Source organism: Salvelinus fontinalis, chromosome 3, assembly GCF_029448725.1.
Source record: "Salvelinus fontinalis isolate EN_2023a chromosome 3, ASM2944872v1, whole genome shotgun sequence".
Classification (NCBI taxonomy): Eukaryota; Metazoa; Chordata; class Actinopteri; order Salmoniformes; family Salmonidae; genus Salvelinus; species Salvelinus fontinalis.
This window is the reverse complement of record NC_074667.1, coordinates 75,030,925-75,051,180: the sequence shown is the minus strand read 5'-3', so window position 1 is coordinate 75,051,180 and position 20,256 is coordinate 75,030,925. Positions and strand designations below refer to the sequence as shown.

At 37.9% G+C, this 20,256-nt stretch overlaps 20 non-coding genes across 20 annotated transcripts; all 20 read left to right on the top strand.

Moving 5' to 3' along the window:
• The first annotated feature begins 218 nt into the window (after positions 1–218).
• trnae-uuc (transfer RNA glutamic acid (anticodon UUC)) lies at positions 219–290 on the top strand. The gene has a single exon. It is a non-coding gene; the product is annotated as a tRNA-Glu (tRNA).
• A 1,190-nt stretch (positions 291–1,480) lies between these two features.
• On the top strand, positions 1,481–1,552 carry trnae-uuc (transfer RNA glutamic acid (anticodon UUC)). Its single transcript has one exon. It is a non-coding gene; the product is annotated as a tRNA-Glu (tRNA).
• Positions 1,553–2,740: 1,188 nt separating this feature from the next.
• Positions 2,741–2,812, top strand: trnae-uuc (transfer RNA glutamic acid (anticodon UUC)). Its single transcript has one exon. It is a non-coding gene; the product is annotated as a tRNA-Glu (tRNA).
• A 2,448-nt stretch (positions 2,813–5,260) lies between these two features.
• trnae-uuc (transfer RNA glutamic acid (anticodon UUC)) lies at positions 5,261–5,332 on the top strand. Its single transcript has one exon. It is a non-coding gene; the product is annotated as a tRNA-Glu (tRNA).
• Positions 5,333–6,519: 1,187 nt separating this feature from the next.
• Positions 6,520–6,591, top strand: trnae-uuc (transfer RNA glutamic acid (anticodon UUC)). Its single transcript has one exon. It is a non-coding gene; the product is annotated as a tRNA-Glu (tRNA).
• Positions 6,592–7,779: 1,188 nt separating this feature from the next.
• trnae-uuc (transfer RNA glutamic acid (anticodon UUC)) lies at positions 7,780–7,851 on the top strand. The gene has a single exon. It is a non-coding gene; the product is annotated as a tRNA-Glu (tRNA).
• Positions 7,852–8,156: 305 nt separating this feature from the next.
• On the top strand, positions 8,157–8,229 carry trnar-acg (transfer RNA arginine (anticodon ACG)). Its single transcript has one exon. It is a non-coding gene; the product is annotated as a tRNA-Arg (tRNA).
• An 809-nt stretch (positions 8,230–9,038) lies between these two features.
• trnae-uuc (transfer RNA glutamic acid (anticodon UUC)) lies at positions 9,039–9,110 on the top strand. The gene has a single exon. It is a non-coding gene; the product is annotated as a tRNA-Glu (tRNA).
• Positions 9,111–10,294: 1,184 nt separating this feature from the next.
• trnae-uuc (transfer RNA glutamic acid (anticodon UUC)) lies at positions 10,295–10,365 on the top strand. The gene has a single exon. It is a non-coding gene; the product is annotated as a tRNA-Glu (tRNA).
• A 305-nt stretch (positions 10,366–10,670) lies between these two features.
• On the top strand, positions 10,671–10,743 carry trnar-acg (transfer RNA arginine (anticodon ACG)). The gene has a single exon. It is a non-coding gene; the product is annotated as a tRNA-Arg (tRNA).
• An 810-nt stretch (positions 10,744–11,553) lies between these two features.
• trnae-uuc (transfer RNA glutamic acid (anticodon UUC)) lies at positions 11,554–11,625 on the top strand. The gene has a single exon. It is a non-coding gene; the product is annotated as a tRNA-Glu (tRNA).
• Positions 11,626–11,930: 305 nt separating this feature from the next.
• trnar-acg (transfer RNA arginine (anticodon ACG)) lies at positions 11,931–12,003 on the top strand. The gene has a single exon. It is a non-coding gene; the product is annotated as a tRNA-Arg (tRNA).
• An 805-nt stretch (positions 12,004–12,808) lies between these two features.
• trnae-uuc (transfer RNA glutamic acid (anticodon UUC)) lies at positions 12,809–12,879 on the top strand. Its single transcript has one exon. It is a non-coding gene; the product is annotated as a tRNA-Glu (tRNA).
• A 1,184-nt stretch (positions 12,880–14,063) lies between these two features.
• On the top strand, positions 14,064–14,135 carry trnae-uuc (transfer RNA glutamic acid (anticodon UUC)). The gene has a single exon. It is a non-coding gene; the product is annotated as a tRNA-Glu (tRNA).
• A 1,560-nt stretch (positions 14,136–15,695) lies between these two features.
• Positions 15,696–15,768, top strand: trnar-acg (transfer RNA arginine (anticodon ACG)). The gene has a single exon. It is a non-coding gene; the product is annotated as a tRNA-Arg (tRNA).
• An 810-nt stretch (positions 15,769–16,578) lies between these two features.
• Positions 16,579–16,650, top strand: trnae-uuc (transfer RNA glutamic acid (anticodon UUC)). Its single transcript has one exon. It is a non-coding gene; the product is annotated as a tRNA-Glu (tRNA).
• Positions 16,651–16,955: 305 nt separating this feature from the next.
• On the top strand, positions 16,956–17,028 carry trnar-acg (transfer RNA arginine (anticodon ACG)). The gene has a single exon. It is a non-coding gene; the product is annotated as a tRNA-Arg (tRNA).
• Positions 17,029–17,832: 804 nt separating this feature from the next.
• Positions 17,833–17,905, top strand: trnae-uuc (transfer RNA glutamic acid (anticodon UUC)). The gene has a single exon. It is a non-coding gene; the product is annotated as a tRNA-Glu (tRNA).
• Positions 17,906–19,086: 1,181 nt separating this feature from the next.
• On the top strand, positions 19,087–19,158 carry trnae-uuc (transfer RNA glutamic acid (anticodon UUC)). The gene has a single exon. It is a non-coding gene; the product is annotated as a tRNA-Glu (tRNA).
• Positions 19,159–19,463: 305 nt separating this feature from the next.
• On the top strand, positions 19,464–19,536 carry trnar-acg (transfer RNA arginine (anticodon ACG)). The gene has a single exon. It is a non-coding gene; the product is annotated as a tRNA-Arg (tRNA).
• Positions 19,537–20,256: the final 720 nt, after the last annotated feature.

Genomic DNA, 20,256 nt, shown 5'->3' with positions numbered 1-20,256 from the left:
GAATCAACACTGTCTTTAGTTGACCAAAATCAAGCTGGGAAAAATACTGTATACTTTTCATTGTGTCTGGCTGTTCTCTCTTCAAACACATTTTAGACTGATTTTATATGGGACTTTTCCCCAACATCTCTGAGAAAAAATATGGTGCTTTTAATTACAACAGGCATAATTTCAACATTTATAGTTTTGACCTTGATGTTTTTTTGAAGGAAATGTCTTCCCATATGGTCTAGCGGTAAGGATTCCTGGTTTTCACCCAGGTGGCCCGGGTTCATCTCCCGGTATGGGAAAGAACATCTTGTCGTGTGCCATGCACTTGTGTAACAACATATTTTAACTGGCTGCAGTATCACACAACACAAAAGTATTCCCTCAGGAAATGTGACTTGTTATGTAGATTCAAAATTGACAAGGCTTTTTAAACGTTGAATACTCATCATGTTTGCAGTTCTTGCTCTGCAGTAAAATTCATGCAACAACAGGAGGATCAAATGAAGATATGCATCTGTAACAGAAAACCAAAGAACCTTGTCGTTGACAAAAGCTATGACTGTGTACACTGTTCTAGGAGTGACCTGACTTCAGCTTGTCTTTGGGGCCAGTGGCGCAATGGATAATGTGTCTGACTATGGATCAGAAGATTCTAGGTTCGACTTCTGGCTGGCTCGTCACTATATTTAATTGATTGAAATCAAGCCGGGAATGATACTGTATACTTTTCATTGTGTCTGGCTGTTCTCTTTTCAAACACATTTTAGACTGATTTTATATGGGACTTTTCATCCCAACATCTCTGAGAAAAAAAATGGAGCTATTAATTACAAAAGGCATCATTTCAACATTTATAGATTTGTCTGTGATGTTTTTTTTTAAGAAAGTCTTTTCCCATATGGTCTATCGGTAATGATTTCTGGTGTACGCACAGTTGTCATAGGTTCTACACCCGGTATGGGATAGAAACCTTATTATTTGGCATGCACTTGTGTAACAACAGATTTTACCTGGCAGCAGTATCACACAACACAACAATATTCCCTCAGTAACAGGAAATGTGAAATGTTATGTAGATTCAAAATTGACAATGCTTTTTAAACGTTGAATACACTTCATGTTTGCATTTCTTGCTCTGCAGTAAAATTCATGCAACAACAGGAGGATCAAATGAAGATATGCATCTGTAACAGAAAACCAAGGAACCTTGTCGTGACAGACGCTATGACTGTGTACACAGATCAGAAGATTCAAGGTTGAAATCCTGGCTGAATCAACACTGTCTTTAGTTGACCAAAATCAAGCTGGGAAAAATACTGTATACTTTTCATTGTGTCTGGCTGTTCTCTCTTCAAACACATTTTAGACTGATTTTCATATGGGACTTTTCCCCAAAATCTCTGAGAAAAAATACGGCGCTTTTAATTACAACAGGCATAATTTCAACATTTATAGTTTTGACCTTGATGTTTTTTTAAAGGAAATGTCTTCCCATATGGTCTAGCGGTAAGGATTCCTGGTTTTCACCCAGTTGGCCCGGGTTCAACTCCCGGTATGGGAAAGAACATCTTGTCGTGTGCCATGCACTTGTGTAACAACATATTTTAACTGGCTGCAGTATCACACAACACAAAAGTATTCCCTCAGGAAATGTGACATGTTATGTAGATTCAAAATTGACAAGGCTTTTTAAACGTTGAATACACATCATGTTTGCAGTTCTTGCTCTGCAGTAAAATTCATGCAACAACAGGAGGATCAAATGAAGATATGCATCTGTAACAGAAAACCAAAGAACCTTGTCGTTGACAAAAGCTATGACTGTGTACACTGTTCTAGGAGTGACCTGACTTCAGCTTGTCTTTGGGGCCAGTGGCGCAATGGATAATGTGTCTGACTATGGATCAGAAGATTCTAGGTTCGACTTCTGGCTGGCTCGTCACTATATTTAATTGATTGAAATCAAGCCGGGAATGATACTGTATACTTTTCATTGTGTCTGGCTGTTCTCTTTTCAAACACATTTTAGACTGATTTTATATGGGACTTTTCATCCCAACATCTCTGAGAAAAAAAATGGAGCTATTAATTACAAAAGGCATCATTTCAACATTTATAGATTTGTCTGTGATGTTTTTTTTAAGAAAGTCTTTTCCCATATGGTCTATCGGTAATGATTTCTGGTGTACGCACAGTTGTCATAGGTTCTACTCCCGGTATGTGATAGAAACCTTATTATTTGTCATGCGCTTGTGTAACAATTGATTTTACCTGGCAGCAGTATCACACAACACAACAATATTCCCTCAGTAACAGGAAATGTGAAATGTTATGTAGATTCAAAATTGACAATGCTTTTTAAACGTTGAATACACTTCATGTTTGCATTTCTTGCTCTGCAGTAAAATTCATGCAACAACAGGAGGATCAAATGAAGATATGCATCTGTAACAGAAAACCAAGGAACCTTGTCGTGACAGACGCTATGACTGTGTACACAGATCAGAAGATTCAAGTTTGAAATCCTGGCTGAATCAACACTGTCTTTAGTTGACCAAAATCAAGCTGGGAAAAATACTGTATACTTTTCATTGTGTCTGGCTGTTCTCTCTTCAAACACATTTTAGACTGATTTTATATGGGACTTTTCCCCAACATCTCTGAGAAAAAATATGGTGCTTTTAATTACAACAGGCATAATTTCAACATTTATAGTTTTGACCTTGATGTTTTTTTGAAGGAAATGTCTTCCCATATGGTCTAGCGGTAAGGATTCCTGGTTTTCACCCAGGTGGCCCGGGTTCATCTCCCGGTATGGGAAAGAACATCTTGTCGTGTGCCATGCACTTGTGTAACAACATATTTTAACTGGCTGCAGTATCACACAACACAAAAGTATTCCCTCAGGAAATGTGACTTGTTATGTAGATTCAAAATTGACAAGGCTTTTTAAACGTTGAATACTCATCATGTTTGCAGTTCTTGCTCTGCAGTAAAATTCATGCAACAACAGGAGGATCAAATGAAGATATGCATCTGTAACAGAAAACCAAAGAACCTTGTCGTTGACAAAAGCTATGACTGTGTACACTGTTCTAGGAGTGACCTGACTTCAGCTTGTCTTTGGGGCCAGTGGCGCAATGGATAATGTGTCTGACTATGGATCAGAAGATTCTAGGTTCGACTTCTGGCTGGCTCGTCACTATATTTAATTGATTGAAATCAAGCCGGGAATGATACTGTATACTTTTCATTGTGACTGGCTGTTCTCTTTTCAAACACATTTTAGACTGATTTTATATGGGACTTTTCATCCCAACATCTCTGAGAAAAAAAATGGAGCTATTAATTACAAAAGGCATCATTTCAACATTTATAGATTTGTCTGTGATGTTTTTTTTTAAGAAAGTCTTTTCCCATATGGTCTATCGGTAATGATTTCTGGTGTACGCACAGTTGTCATAGGTTCTACACCCGGTATGGGATAGAAACCTTATTATTTGGCATGCACTTGTGTAACAACAGATTTTACCTGGCAGCAGTATCACACAACACAACAATATTCCCTCAGTAACAGGAAATGTGAAATGTTATGTAGATTCAAAATTGACAATGCTTTTTAAACGTTGAATACACTTCATGTTTGCATTTCTTGCTCTGCAGTAAAATTCATGCAACAACAGGAGGATCAAATGAAGATATGCATCTGTAACAGAAAACCAAGGAACCTTGTCGTGACAGACGCTATGACTGTGTACACAGATCAGAAGATTCAAGGTTGAAATCCTGGCTGAATCAACACTGTCTTTAGTTGACCAAAATCAAGCTGGGAAAAATACTGTATACTTTTCATTGTGTCTGGCTGTTCTCTCTTCAAACACATTTTAGACTGATTTTCATATGGGACTTTTCCCCAAAATCTCTGAGAAAAAATACGGCGCTTTTAATTACAACAGGCATAATTTCAACATTTATAGTTTTGACCTTGATGTTTTTTTAAAGGAAATGTCTTCCCATATGGTCTAGCGGTAAGGATTCCTGGTTTTCACCCAGTTGGCCCGGGTTCAATCCCGGTATGGGACAGAACATCTTGTCGTGTGCCATGCACTTGTGTAACAAAATATTTTAACTGGCTGCAGTATCACACAACACAAAAGTATTCCCTCAGGAAATGTGACATGTTATGTAGATTCAAAATTGACAAGGCTTTTTAAACGTTGAATACACTTCATGTTGCAGTTCTTGCTCTGCAGTAAAATTCATGCAACAACAGGAGGATCAAATGAAGATATGCATCTGTAACAGAAAACCAAAGAACCTTGTCGTTGACAAAAGCTATGACTGTGTACACTGTTCTAGGAGTGACCTGACTTCAGCTTGTCTTTGGGGCCAGTGGCGCAATGGATAATGTGTCTGACTATGGATCAGAAGATTCTAGGTTCGACTTCTGGCTGGCTCGTCACTATATTTAATTGATTGAAATCAAGCCGGGAATGATACTGTATACTTTTCATTGTGTCTGGCTGTTCTCTTTTCAAACACATTTTAGACTGATTTTATATGGGACTTTTCATCCCAACATCTCTGAGAAAAAAAATGGAGCTATTAATTACAAAAGGCATCATTTCAACATTTATAGATTTGTCTGTGATGTTTTTTTTAAGAAAGTCTTTTCCCATATGGTCTATCGGTAATGATTTCTGGTGTACGCACAGTTGTCATAGGTTCTACTCCCGGTATGGGATAGAAACCTTATTATTTGGCATGCACTTGTGTAACAACAGATTTTACCTGGCAGCAGTATCACACAACACAACAATATTCCCTCAGTAACAGGAAATGTGAAATGTTATGTAGATTCAAAATTGACAATGCTTTTTAAACGTTGAATACACTTCATGTTTGCATTTCTTGCTCTGCAGAAAAATTCATGCAACAACAGGAGGATCAAATGAAGACATGCATCTGTAACAGAAAACCAAGGAACCTTGTAGTGACAGACGCTATGACTGTGTACACAGATCAGAAGATTCAAGGTTGAAATCCTGGCTGAATCAACACTGTCTTTAGTTGACCAAAATCAAGCTGGGAAAAATACTGTATACTTTTCATTGTGTCTGGCTGTTCTCTCTTCAAACACATTTTAGACTGATTTTATATTGGACTTTTCCCCAACATCTCTGAGAAAAAATATGGCGCTTTTAATTACAAAAGGAATAATTTCAACATTTATAGTTTTGACCTTGATGTTTTTTTAAAGGAATTGTCTTCCCATATGGTCTAGCGGTAAGGATTCCTGGTTTTCACCCAGGTGGCCCGGGTTCATCTCCCGGTATGGGAAAGAACATCTTGTCATGTGCCATGCACTTGTGTAACAAAATATTTTAACTGGCTGCAGTATCACACAACACAAAAGTATTCCCTCAGGAAATGTGACATGTTATGTAGATTCAAAATTGACAAGGCTTTTTAAACGTTGAATACACTTCATGTTGCAGTTCTTGCTCTGCAGTAAAATTCATGCAACAACAGGAGGATCAAATGAAGATATGCATCTGTAACAGAAAACCAAAGAACCTTGTCGTTGACAAAAGCTATGACTGTGTACACTGTTCTAGGAGTGACCTGACTTCAGCTTGTCTTTGGGGCCAGTGGCGCAATGGATAATGTGTCTGACTATGGATCAGAAGATTCTAGGTTCGACTTCTGGCTGGCTCGTCACTATATTTAATTGATTGAAATCAAGCCGGGAATGATACTGTATACTTTTCATTGTGTCTGGCTGTTCTCTTTTCAAACACATTTTAGACTGATTTTATATGGGACTTTTCATCCCAACATCTCTGAGAAAAAAAATGGAGCTATTAATTACAAAAGGCATCATTTCAACATTTATAGATTTGTCTGTGATGTTTTTTTTAAGAAAGTCTTTTCCCATATGGTCTATCGGTAATGATTTCTGGTGTACGCACAGTTGTCATAGGTTCTACTCCCGGTATGGGATAGAAACCTTATTATTTGGCATGCACTTGTGTAACAACAGATTTTACCTGGCAGCAGTATCACACAACACAACAATATTCCCTCAGTAACAGGAAATGTGAAATGTTATGTAGATTCAAAATTGACAATGCTTTTTAAACGTTGAATACACTTCATGTTTGCATTTCTTGCTCTGCAGAAAAATTCATGCAACAACAGGAGGATCAAATGAAGATATGCATCTGTAACAGAAAACCAAGGAACCTTGTCGTGACAGACGCTATGACTGTGTACACAGATCAGAAGATTCAAGGTTGAAATCCTGGCTGAATCAACACTGTCTTTAGTTGACCAAAATCAAGCTGGGAAAAATACTGTATACTTTTCATTGTGTCTGGCTGTTCTCTCTTCAAACACATTTTAGACTGATTTTATATTGGACTTTTCCCCAACATCTCTGAGAAAAAATATGGCGCTTTTAATTACAAAAGGCATAATTTCAACATTTATAGTTTTGACCTTGATGTTTTTTTAAAGGAATTGTCTTCCCATATGGTCTAGCGGTAAGGATTCCTGGTTTTCACCCAGGTGGCCCGGGTTCATCTCCCGGTATGGGAAAGAACATCTTGTCATGTGCCATGCACTTGTGTAACAACATATTTTATCTGGCTGCAGTATCACACAACACAAAAGTATTCCCTCAGGAAATGTGACATGTTATGTAGATTCAAAATTGACAAAGCTTTTTAAACGTTGAATACACTTCATGTTTGCATTTCTTGCTCTGCAGTAAAATTCATGCAACAACAGGAGGATCAAATGAAGATATGCATCTGTAACAGAAAACCAAAGAACCTTGTCGTTGACAAAAGCTATGACTGTGTACACTGTTCTAGGAGTGACCTGACTTCAGCTTTTCTTTGGGGCCAGTGGCGCAATGGATAACGTGTCTGACTACGGATCAGACCATTCTAGGTTCGACTCCTGGCTGGCTCGTCACTATATTTAATTGATTGAAATCAAGCCGGGAATGATACTGTATACTTTTCATTGTGTCTGGCTGTTCTCTTTTCAAACACATTTTAGACTGATTTTATATGGGACTTTTCATCCCAACATCTCTGAGAAAAAAAATGGAGCTATTAATTACAAAAGGCATCATTTCAACATTTATAGATTTGTCTGTGATGTTTTTTTTAAGAAAGTCTTTTCCCATATGGTCTATCGGTAAGGATTTCTGGTGTACGTACAGGTGTCATAGGTTCTACTCCCGGTATGGGATAGAAACCTTATTATTTGGCATGCACTTGTGTAACAACAGATTTTACCTGGCAGCAGTATCACACAACACAACAATATTCCCTCAGTAACAGGAAATGTGAAATGTTATGTAGATTCAAAATTGACAATGCTTTTTAAACGTTGAATACACTTCATGTTTGCATTTCTTGCTCTGCAGTAAAATTCATGCAACAACAGGAGGATCAAATGAAGATATGCATCTGTAACAGAAAACCAAGGAACCTTGTCGTGACAGACGCTATGACTGTGTACACAGATCAAAAGATTCAAGGTTGAAATCCTGGCTGAATCAACACTGTCTTTAGTTGACCAAAATCAAGCTGGGAAAAATACTGTATACTTTTCATTGTGTCTGGCTGTTCTCTCTTCAAACACATTTTAGACTGATTTTATATTGGACTTTTCCCCAACATCTCTGAGAAAAAATATGGCGCTTGTAATTACAACAGGCATAATTTCAACATTTATAGTTTTGACCTTGATGTTTTTTTAAAGGAAACGTCTTCCCATATGGTCTAGCGGTAAGGATTCCTGGTTTTCACCCAGGTAGCCCGGGTTCAACTCCCGGTATGGGAAAGAACATCTTGTCGTGTGCCATGCACTTGAGTAACAACATATTTTAACTGGCTGCAGTATCACACAACACAAAAGTATTCCCTCAGGAAATGTGACATGTTATGTAGATTCAAAATTGACAAAGCTTTTTAAACGTTGAATACACTTCATGTTTGCATTTCTTGCTCTGCAGTAAAATTCATGCAACAACAGGAGGATCAAATGAAGATATGCATCTGTAACAGAAAACCAAAGAACCTTGTCTTTGACAAAAGCTATGACTGTGTACACTGTTCTAGGAGTGACCTGACTTCAGCGTGTCTCTGGGGCCAGTGGTGCAATGGATAACGTGTCTGACTACGGATCAGAAGATTCTAGGTTCGACTCCTGGCTGGCTCGTCACTATATTTAATTGATTGAAATCAAGCCGGGAATGATACTGTATACTTTTCATTGTGTCTGGCTGTTCTCTTTTCAAATACATTTTAGACTGATTTTATATGGGACTTTTCATCCCAACATCTCTGAGAAAAAAAATGGAGCTATTAATTACAAAAGGCATCATTTCAACATTTATAGATTTGTCTGTGATGTTTTTTTTAAGAAGTCTTTTCCCATATGGTCTATCGGTAAGGATTTCTGGTGTATGCACAGGTGTCATAGGTTCTACTCCCGGTATGGGATAGAAATCTTATTATTTGGCATGCACTTGTGTAACAACAGATTTTACCTGGCAGCAGTATCACACAACACAACAATATTCCCTAAGCAACAGGAAATGTGAAATGTTATGTAGATTCAAAATTGACAATGCTTTTTAAACGTTGAATACACTTCATGTTTGCATTTCTTGCTCTGCAGTAAAATTCATGCAACAACAGGAGGATCAAATGAAGATATGCATCTGTAACAGAAAACCAAGGAACCTTGTCGTGACAGACGCTATGACTGTGTACACAGGTCAGAAGATTCAAGGTTGAAATCCTGGCTGAATCAACACTGTCTTTAGTTGACCAAAATCAAGCTGGGAAAAATACTGTATACTTTTCATTGTGTCTGGCTGTTCTCTCTTCAAACACATTTTAGACTGATTTTATATGGGACTTTTCCCCAACATCTCTGAGAAAAAATATGGCGCTTTTAATTACAACAGGCATAATTTCAACATTTATAGTTTTGACCTTGATGTTTTTTTAAAGGAAATGTCTTCCCATATGGTCTAGTGGTAAGGATTCCTGGTTTTCACCCAGGTGGCCCGGGTTCAACTCCCGGTATGGGAAAGAACATCTTGTCATGTGTCATGCACTTGTGTAACAACATATTTTTACTGGCTGCAGTATCACACAACACAAAAGTATTCCCTCAGGAAATGTGACATGTTATGTAGATTCAAAATTGACAAGGCTTTTTAAAGGTTGAATACACTTCATGTTTGCAGTTCTTGCTCTGCAGTAAAATTCATGCAACAACAGGAGGATCAAATGAAGATATGCATCTGTAACAGAAAACCAAAGAACCTTGTCGTTGACAAAAGGTATGACTGTGTACACTGTTCTAGGAGTGACCTGACTTCAGCTTGTCTGTGGGGCCAGTGGTGCAATGGATAACGTGTCTGACTACGGATCAGAAGATTCTAGGTTCGACTCCTGGCTAGCTCATCACTATATTTAATTGATTGAAATCAAGCCGGGAATGATACTGTATACTTTTCATTGTGTCTGTTCTCTTTTCAAACACATTTTAGACGGATTTTATATGGGACTTTTCATCCCAACATCTCTGAGAAAAAAAATGGAGCTATTAATTACAAAAGGCATCATTTCAACATTTATAGATTTGTCTGTGATGTTTTTTTTAAGAAAGTCTTTTCCCATATGGTCTATCGGTAAGGATTTCTGGTGTATGCACAGGTGTCATAGGTTCTACTCCCGGTATGGGATAGAAATCTTATTATTTGGCATGCACTTGTGTAACAACAGATTTTACCTGGCAGCAGTATCACACAACACAACAATATTCCCTCAGCAACAGGAAATGTGAAATGTTATGTAGATTCAAAATTGACAATGCTTTTTAAACGTTGAATACACTTCATGTTTGCATTTCTTGCTCTGCAGTAAAATTCATGCAACAACAGGAGGATCAAATGAAGATATGCATCTGTAACAGAAAACCAAGGAACCTTGTCGTGACAGACGCTATGTCTGTGTACACAGATCAGAAGATTCAAGGTTGAAATCCTGGCTGAATCAACACTGTCTTTAGTTGACCAAAATCAAGCTGGGAAAAATACTGTATACTTTTCATTGGGTCTGGCTGTTCTCTCTTCAAACACATTTTAGACTGATTTTATATGGGACTTTTCCCCAACATCTCTGAGAAAAAATATGGCGCTTTTAATTACAACAGGCATAATTTCAACATTTATAGTTTTGACCTTGATGTTTTTTTAAAGGAAATGTCTTCCCATATGGTCTAGCGGTAAGGATTCCTGGTTTTCACCCAGGTGGCCCGGGTTCAATCCCGGTATGGGACAGAACATCTTGTCGTGTGCCATGCACTTGTGTAACAACATATTTTAACTGGCTGCAGTATCACACAACACAAAAGTATTCCCTCAGGAAATGTGACATGTTATGTAGATTCAAAATTGAAAAGGCTTTTTAAACGTTGAATACACTTCATGTTTGCAGTTCTTGCTCTGCAGTAAAATTCATGCAACAACAGGAGGATCAAATGAAGATATGCATCTGTAACAGAAAACCAAAGAACCTTGTCGTTGACAAAAGCTATGACTGTGTACACTGTTCTAGGAGTGACCTGACTTCAGCTTGTCTGTGGGGCCAGTGGTGCAATGGATAACGTGTCTGACTACGGATCAGAAGATTCTAGGTTCGACTCCTGGCTGGCTCGTCACTATATTTAATTGATTGAAATCAAGCCGGGAATGATACTGTATACTTTTCATTGTGTCTGGCTGTTCTCTTTTCAAACACATTTTAGACTGATTTTATATGGGACTTTTCATCCCAACATCTCTGAGAAAAAAAATTGAGCTATTAATTACAAAAGGCATCATTTCAACATTTATAGATTTGTCTGTGATGTTTTTTTTAAGAAAGTCTTTTCACATATGGTCTATCGGTAAGGATTTCTGGTGTACGCACAGGTGTCATAGGTTCTACTCCCGGTATGGGATAGAAACCTTATTATTTGGCATGCACTTGTGTAACAACAGATTTTACCTGGCAGCAGTATCACACAACACAACAATATTCCCTCAGTAACAGGAAATGTGAAATGTTATGTAGATTCAAAATTGACAATGCTTTTTAAACGTTGAATACACTTCATGTTTGCATTTCTTGCTCTGCAGTAAAATTCATGCAACAACAGGAGGATCAAATGAAGATATGCATCTGTAACAGAAAACCAAGGAACCTTGTCGTGACAGACGCTATGACTGTGTACACAGATCAGAAGATTCAAGGTTGAAATCCTGGCTGAATCAACACTGTCTTTAGTTGACCAAAATCAAGCTGGGAAAAATACTGTATACTTTTCATTGGGTCTGGCTGTTCTCTCTTCAAACACATTTTAGACTGATTTTATATGGGACTTTTCCCCAACATCTCTGAGAAAAAATATGGCGCTTTTAATTACAACAGGCATAATTTCAACATTTATAGTTTTGACCTTGATGTTTTTTTAAAGGAAAAGTCTTCCCATATGGTCTAGCGGTAAGGATTCCTGGTTTTCACCCAGGTGGTCCGGGTTCAACTCCCGGTATGGGAAAGAACATCTTGTCGTGTGCCATGCACTTGTGTAACAACATATTTTAACTGGCTGCAGTATCACACAACACAAAAGTATTCCCTCAGGAAATGTGACATGTTATGTAGATTCAAAATTGAAAAGGCTTTTTAAACGTTGAATACACTTCATGTTTGCAGTTCTTGCTCTGCAGTAAAATTCATGCAACAACAGGAGGATCAAATGAAGATATGCATCTGTAACAGAAAACCAAAGAACCTTGTCGTTGACAAAAGGTATGACTGTGTACACTGTTCTAGGAGTGACCTGACTTCAGCTTGTCTGTGGGGCCAGTGGCGCAATGGATAACGTGTCTGACTACGGATCAGAAGATTCTAGGTTCGACTCCTGGCTAGCTCATCACTATATTTAATTGATTGAAATCAAGCCGGGAATGATACTGTATACTTTTCATTGTGTCTGTTCTCTTTTCAAACACATTTTAGACGGATTTTATATGGGACTTTTCATCCCAACATCTCTGAGAAAAAAAATGGAGCTATTAATTACAAAAGGCATCATTTCAACATTTATAGATTTGTCTGTGATGTTTTTTTTAAGAAGTCTTTTCCCATATGGTCTATCGGTAAGGATTTCTGGTGTATGCACAGGTGTCATAGGTTCTACTCCCGGTATGGGATAGAAATCTTATTATTTGGCATGCACTTGTGTAACAACAGATTTTACCTGGCAGCAGTATCACACAACACAACAATATTCCCTCAGCAACAGGAAATGTGAAATGTTATGTAGATTCAAAATTGACAATGCTTTTTAAACGTTGAATACACTTCATGTTTGCATTTCTTGCTCTGCAGTAAAATTCATGCAACAACAGGAGGATCAAATGAAGATATGCATCTGTAACAGAAAACCAAGGAACCTTGTCGTGACAGACGCTATGTCTGTGTACACAGATCAGAAGATTCAAGGTTGAAATCCTGGCTGAATCAACACTGTCTTTAGTTGACCAAAATCAAGCTGGGAAAAATACTGTATACTTTTCATTGTGTCTGGCTGTTCTCTCTTCAAACACATTTTAGACTGATTTTATATGGGACTTTTCCCCAACATCTCTGAGAAAAAATATGGCGCTTTTAATTACAACAGGCATAATTTCAACATTTATAGTTTTGACCTTGATGTTTTTTTAAAGGAAATGTCTTCCCATATGGTCTAGCGGTAAGGATTCCTGGTTTTCACCCAGGTGGCCCGGGTTCAATCCCGGTATGGGACAGAACATCTTGTCGTGTGCCATGCACTTGTGTAACAACATATTTTAACTGGCTGCAGTATCACACAACACAAAAGTATTCCCTCAGGAAATGTGACATGTTATGTAGATTCAAAATTGAAAAGGCTTTTTAAACGTTGAATACACTTCATGTTTGCAGTTCTTGCTCTGCAGTAAAATTCATGCAACAACAGGAGGATCAAATGAAGATATGCATCTGTAACAGAAAACCAAAGAACCTTGTCGTTGACAAAAGCTATGACTGTGTACACTGTTCTAGGAGTGACCTGACTTCAGCTTGTCTGTGGGTACAGAGGCGCAATGGATAACGTGTCTGACTATGGATCAGAAGATTCTAGGTTCGACTCCTGGCTGGCTCATCACTATATTTAATTGATTGAAATCAAGCCGGGAATGATACTGTATACTTTTCATTGTGTCTGTTCTCTTTTCAAACACATTTTAGACTGATTTTATATGGGACTTTTCATCCCAACATCTCTGAGAAAAAAAATGGAGCTATTAATTACAAAAGGCATCATTTCAACATTTATAGATTTGTCTGTGATGTGTTTTGTAAGAAGTCTTTTCCCATATGGTCTGTCGGTAAGGATTTCTGGTGTATGCACAGGTGTCATAGGTTCTACTCCCGGTATGGGATAGAAATCTTATTATTTGGCATGCACTTGTGTAACAACAGATTTTACCTGGCAGCAGTATCACACAACACAACAATATTCCCTCAGCAACAGGAAATGTGAAATGTTATGTAGATTCAAAAAATGACAATGCTTTTTAAACGTTGAATACACTTCATGTTTGCATTTCTTGCTCTGCAGTAAAATTCATGCAACAACAGGAGGATCAAATGAAGATATGCATCTGTAACAGAAAACCAAGGAACCTTGTCGTGACAGACGCTATGACTGTGTACACAGATCAGAAGATTCAAGGTTGAAATCCTGGCTGAATCAACACTGTCTTTAGTTGACCAAAATCAAGCTGGGAAAAATACTGTATACTTTTTATTGTGTCTGGCTGTTCTCTCTTCAAACACATTTTAGACTGATTTTATATGGGACTTTTCCCCAACACCTCTGAGAAAAAATATGGCGCTTTTAATTACAACAGGCATAATTTCAACATTTATAGTTTTGACCTTGATGTTTTTTTAAAGGAAATGTCTTCCCATATGGTCTAGTGGTAAGGATTCCTGGTTTTCACCCAGGTGGCCCGGGTTCAACTCCCGGTATGGGAAAGAACATCTTGTCATGTGTCATGCACTTGTGTAACAACATATTTTTACTGGCTGCAGTATCACACAACACAAAAGTATTCCCTCAGGAAATGTGACATGTTATGTAGATTCAAAATTGACAAGGCTTTTTAAAGGTTGAATACACTTCATGTTTGCAGTTCTTGCTCTGCAGTAAAATTCATGCAACAACAGGAGGATCAAATGAAGATATGCATCTGTAACAGAAAACCAAAGAACCTTGTCGTTGACAAAAGGTATGACTGTGTACACTGTTCTAGGAGTGACCTGACTTCAGCTTGTCTGTGGGGCCAGTGGTGCAATGGATAACGTGTCTGACTACGGATCAGAAGATTCTAGGTTCGACTCCTGGCTAGCTCATCACTATATTTAATTGATTGAAATCAAGCCGGGAATGATACTGTATACTTTTCATTGTGTCTGTTCTCTTTTCAAACACATTTTAGACGGATTTTATATGGGACTTTTCATCCCAACATCTCTGAGAAAAAAAATGGAGCTATTAATTACAAAAGGCATCATTTCAACATTTATAGATTTGTCTGTGATGTTTTTTTTAAGAAAGTCTTTTCCCATATGGTCTATCGGTAAGGATTTCTGGTGTATGCACAGGTGTCATAGGTTCTACTCCCGGTATGGGATAGAAATCTTATTATTTGGCATGCACTTGTGTAACAACAGATTTTACCTGGCAGCAGTATCACACAACACAACAATATTCCCTCAGCAACAGGAAATGTGAAATGTTATGTAGATTCAAAATTGACAATGCTTTTTAAACGTTGAATACACTTCATGTTTGCATTTCTTGCTCTGCAGTAAAATTCATGCAACAACAGGAGGATCAAATGAAGATATGCATCTGTAACAGAAAACCAAGGAACCTTGTCGTGACAGACGCTATGTCTGTGTACACAGATCAGAAGATTCAAGGTTGAAATCCTGGCTGAATCAACACTGTCTTTAGTTGACCAAAATCAAGCTGGGAAAAATACTGTATACTTTTCATTGGGTCTGGCTGTTCTCTCTTCAAACACATTTTAGACTGATTTTATATGGGACTTTTCCCCAACATCTCTGAGAAAAAATATGGCGCTTTTAATTACAACAGGCATAATTTCAACATTTATAGTTTTGACCTTGATGTTTTTTTAAAGGAAATGTCTTCCCAAATGGTCTAGCGGTAAGGATTCCTGGTTTTCACCCAGGTGGCCCGGGTTCAATCCCGGTATGGGACAGAACATCTTGTCGTGTGCCATGCACTTGTGTAACAACATATTTTAACTGGCTGCAGTATCACACAACACAAAAGTATTCCCTCAGGAAATGTGACATGTTATGTAGATTCAAAATTGAAAAGGCTTTTTAAACGTTGAATACACTTCATGTTTGCAGTTCTTGCTCTGCAGTAAAATTCATGCAACAACAGGAGGATCAAATGAAGATATGCATCTGTAACAGAAAACCAAAGAACCTTGTCGTTGACAAAAGCTATGACTGTGTACACTGTTCTAGGAGTGACCTGACTTCAGCTTGTCTGTGGGGCCAGTGGTGCAATGGATAACGTGTCTGACTACGGATCAGAAGATTCTAGGTTCGACTCCTGGCTGGCTCGTCACTATATTTAATTGATTGAAATCAAGCCGGGAATGATACTGTATACTTTTCATTGTGTCTGGCTGTTCTCTTTTCAAACACATTTTAGACTGATTTTATATGGGACTTTTCATCCCAACATCTCTGAGAAAAAAAATTGAGCTATTAATTACAAAAGGCATCATTTCAACATTTATAGATTTGTCTGTGATGTTTTTTTTAAGAAAGTCTTTTCACATATGGTCTATCGGTAAGGATTTCTGGTGTACGCACAGGTGTCATAGGTTCTACTCCCGGTATGGGATAGAAACCTTATTATTTGGCATGCACTTGTGTAACAACAGATTTTACCTGGCAGCAGTATCACACAACACAACAATATTCCCTCAGTAACAGGAAATGTGAAATGTTATGTAGATTCAAAATTGACAATGCTTTTTAAACGTTGAATACACTTCATGTTTGCATTTCTTGCTCTGCAGTAAAATTCATGCAACAACAGGAGGATCAAATGAAGATATGCATCTGTAACAGAAAACCAAGGAACCTTGTCGTGACAGACGCTATGACTGTGTACACAGATCAGAAGATTCAAGGTTGAAATCCTGGCTGAATCAACACTGTCTTTAGTTGACCAAAATCAAGCTGGGAAAAATACTGTATACTTTTCATTGGGTCTGGCTGTTCTCTCTTCAAACACATTTTAGACTGATTTTATATGGGACTTTTCCCCAACATCTCTGAGAAAAAATATGGCGCTTTTAATTACAACAGGCATAATTTCAACATTTATAGTTTTGACCTTGATGTTTTTTTAAAGGAAAAGTCTTCCCATATGGTCTAGCGGTAAGGATTCCTGGTTTTCACCCAGGTGGTCCGGGTTCAACTCCCGGTATGGGAAAGAACATCTTGTCGTGTGCCATGCACTTGTGTAACAACATATTTTAACTGGCTGCAGTATCACACAACACAAAAGTATTCCCTCAGGAAATGTGACATGTTATGTAGATTCAAAATTGAAAAGGCTTTTTAAACGTTGAATACACTTCATGTTTGCAGTTCTTGCTCTGCAGTAAAATTCATGCAACAACAGGAGGATCAAATGAAGATATGCATCTGTAACAGAAAACCAAAGAACCTTGTCGTTGACAAAAGGTATGACTGTGTACACTGTTCTAGGAGTGACCTGACTTCAGCTTGTCTGTGGGGCCAGTGGCGCAATGGATAACGTGTCTGACTACGGATCAGAAGATTCTAGGTTCGACTCCTGGCTAGCTCATCACTATATTTAATTGATTGAAATCAAGCCGGGAATGATACTGTATACTTTTCATTGTGTCTGTTCTCTTTTCAAACACATTTTAGACGGATTTTATATGGGACTTTTCATCCCAACATCTCTGAGAAAAAAAATGGAGCTATTAATTACAAAAGGCATCATTTCAACATTTATAGATTTGTCTGTGATGTTTTTTTTAAGAAGTCTTTTCCCATGTGGTCTATCGGTAAGGATTTCTGGTGTATGCACAGGTGTCATAGGTTCTACTCCCGGTATGGGATAGAAATCTTATTATTTGGCATGCACTTGTGTAACAACAGATTTTACCTGGCAGCAGTATCACACAACACAACAATATTCCCTCAGCAACAGGAAATGTGAAATGTTATGTAGATTCAAAATTGACAATGCTTTTTAAACGTTGAATACACTTCATGTTTGCATTTCTTGCTCTGCAGTAAAATTCATGCAACAACAGGAGGATCAAATGAAGATATGCATCTGTAACAGAAAACCAAGGAACCTTGTCGTGACAGACGCTATGTCTGTGTACACAGATCAGAAGATTCAAGGTTGAAATCCTGGCTGAATCAACACTGTCTTTAGTTGACCAAAATCAAGCTGGGAAAAATACTGTATACTTTTTATTGTGTCTGGCTGTTCTCTCTTCAAACACATTTTAGACTGATTTTATATGGGACTTTTCCCCAACATCTCTGAGAAAAAATATGGCGCTTTTAATTACAACAGGCATAATTTCAACATTTATAGTTTTGATCTTGATGTTTTTTAAAGGAAATGTCTTCCCATATGGTCTAGCGGTAAGGATTCCTGGTTTTCACCCAGGTGGCCCGGGTTCAACTCCCGGTATGGGGAAGAACATCTTGTCGTGTGCCATGCACTTGTGTAACAACATATTTTAACTGGCTGCAGTATCATACAACACAAAAGTATTCCCTCAGGAAATGTGACATGTTATGTAGATTCAAAATTGACAAGGCTATTTAAACGTTGAATACACTTCATGTTTGCAGTTCTTGCTCTGCAGTAAAATTCATGCAACAACAGGAGGATCAAATGAAGATATGCATCTGTAACAGAAAACCAAAGAACCTTGTCGTTGACAAAAGCTATGACTGTGTACACTGTTCTAGGAGTGACCTGACTTTAGCTTGTCTGTGGGCACAGTGGCGCAGTGGATAACGTGTCTGACTATAGATCAGAAGATTCTAGGTTCGACTCATGGCTGGCTCATCACTATATTTAATTGATTGAAATCAAGCCGGGAATGATACTGTATACTTTTCATTGTGTCTGTTCTCTTTTCAAACACATTTTAGACTGATTTTATATGGGACTTTTCATCCCAACATCTCTGAGAAAAAAAATGGAGCTATTAATTACAAAAGGCATCATTTCAACATTTATAGATTTGTCTGTGATGTTTTTTTTAAGAAGTCTTTTCCCATATGGTCTATCGGTAAGGATTTCTGGTGTACGTACAGGTGTCATAGGTTCTACTCCCGGTATGGGATAGAAATCTTATTATTTGGCATGCACTTGTGTAACAACAGATTTGACCTGGCAGCAGTATCACACAACACAACAATATTCCCCCAGCAACAGGAAATGTGAAATGTTATGTAGATTCAAAATTGACAATGCTTTTTAAACGTTGAATACACTTCATGTTTGCATTTCTTGCTCTGCAGTAAAATTCATGCAACAACAGGAGGATCAAATGAAGATATGCATCTGTAACAGAAAACCAAGGAACCTTGTCGTGACAGACGCTATGACTGTGTACACAGATCAGAAGATTCAAGGTTGAAATCCTGGCTGAATCAACACTGTCTTTAGTTGACCAAAATCAAGCTGGGAAAAATACTGTATACTTTTCATTGTGTCTGGCTGTTCTCTCTTCAAACACATTTTAGACTGATTTTATATGGGACTTTTCCTCAACATCTCTGAGAAAAAATATGGCGCTTTTAATTACAACAGGCATAATTTCAACATTTATAGTTTTGACCTTGATGTTTTTTAAAGGAAATGTCTTCCCATATGGTCTAGCGGTAAGGATTCCTGGTTTTCACCCAGGTGTTCTGGGTTCAACTCCCGGTATGGGAAAGGACATCTTGTCGTGTGCCATGCACTTGTGTAACAACATATTTTAACTGGCTGCAGTATCACACAACACAAAAGTATTCCCTCAGGAAATGTGACATGTTATGTAGATTCAAAATTGAAAAGGCTTTTTAAACGTTGAATACACTTCATGTTTGCAGTTCTTGCTCTGCAGTAAAATTCATGCAACAACAGGAGGATCAAATGAAGATATGCATCTGTAACAGAAAACCAAAGAACCTTGTCGTTGACAAAAGCTATGACTGTGTACACTGTTCTAGGAGTGACCTGACTTCAGCTTGTCCGTGGGGCCAGTGGCGCAATGGATAACGTGTCTGACTACGGATCAGAAGATTCTAGGTTCAACTCCTGGCTGGCTCGTCACTTTGTTTAATTGATTGAAATCAAGCCGGGAATGATACTGTATACTTTTCATTGTGTCTGGCTGTTCTCTTTTCAAACACATTTTAGACTGATTTTATATGGGACTTTTCATCCCAACATCTCTGAGAAAAAAAATGGAGCTATTAATTACAAAAGGCATCATTTCAACATTTATAGATTTGTCTGTGATGTTTTTTTAAAGAAAGTCTTTTCCCATATGGTCTATCGGTAAGGATTTCTGGTGTACGCACAGGTGTCATAGGTTCTACTCCCGGTATGGGATAGAAACCTTATTATTTGGCATGCACTTGTGTAACAACAGATTTTACCTGGCAGCAGTATCACACAACACAACAATATTCCCTCAGGAAATGTGAAATGTTATGTAGATTCAAAATTGACAATGCTTTTTAAACGTTGAATACACTTCATGTTTGCATTTCTTGCTCTGCAGTAAAATTCATGCAACAACAGGAGGATCAAATGAAGATATGCATCTGTAACAGAAAACCAAGGAACCTTGTCGTGACAGACGCTATGACTGTGTACACAGATCAGAAGATTCAAGGTTGAAATCCTGGCTGAATCAACACTGTCTTTAGTTGACCAAAATCAAGCTGGGAAAAATACTGTATACTTTTCATTGTGTCTGGCTGTTCTCTCTTCAAACACATTTTAGACTGATTTTATATGGGACTTTTCCCCAACATCTCTGAG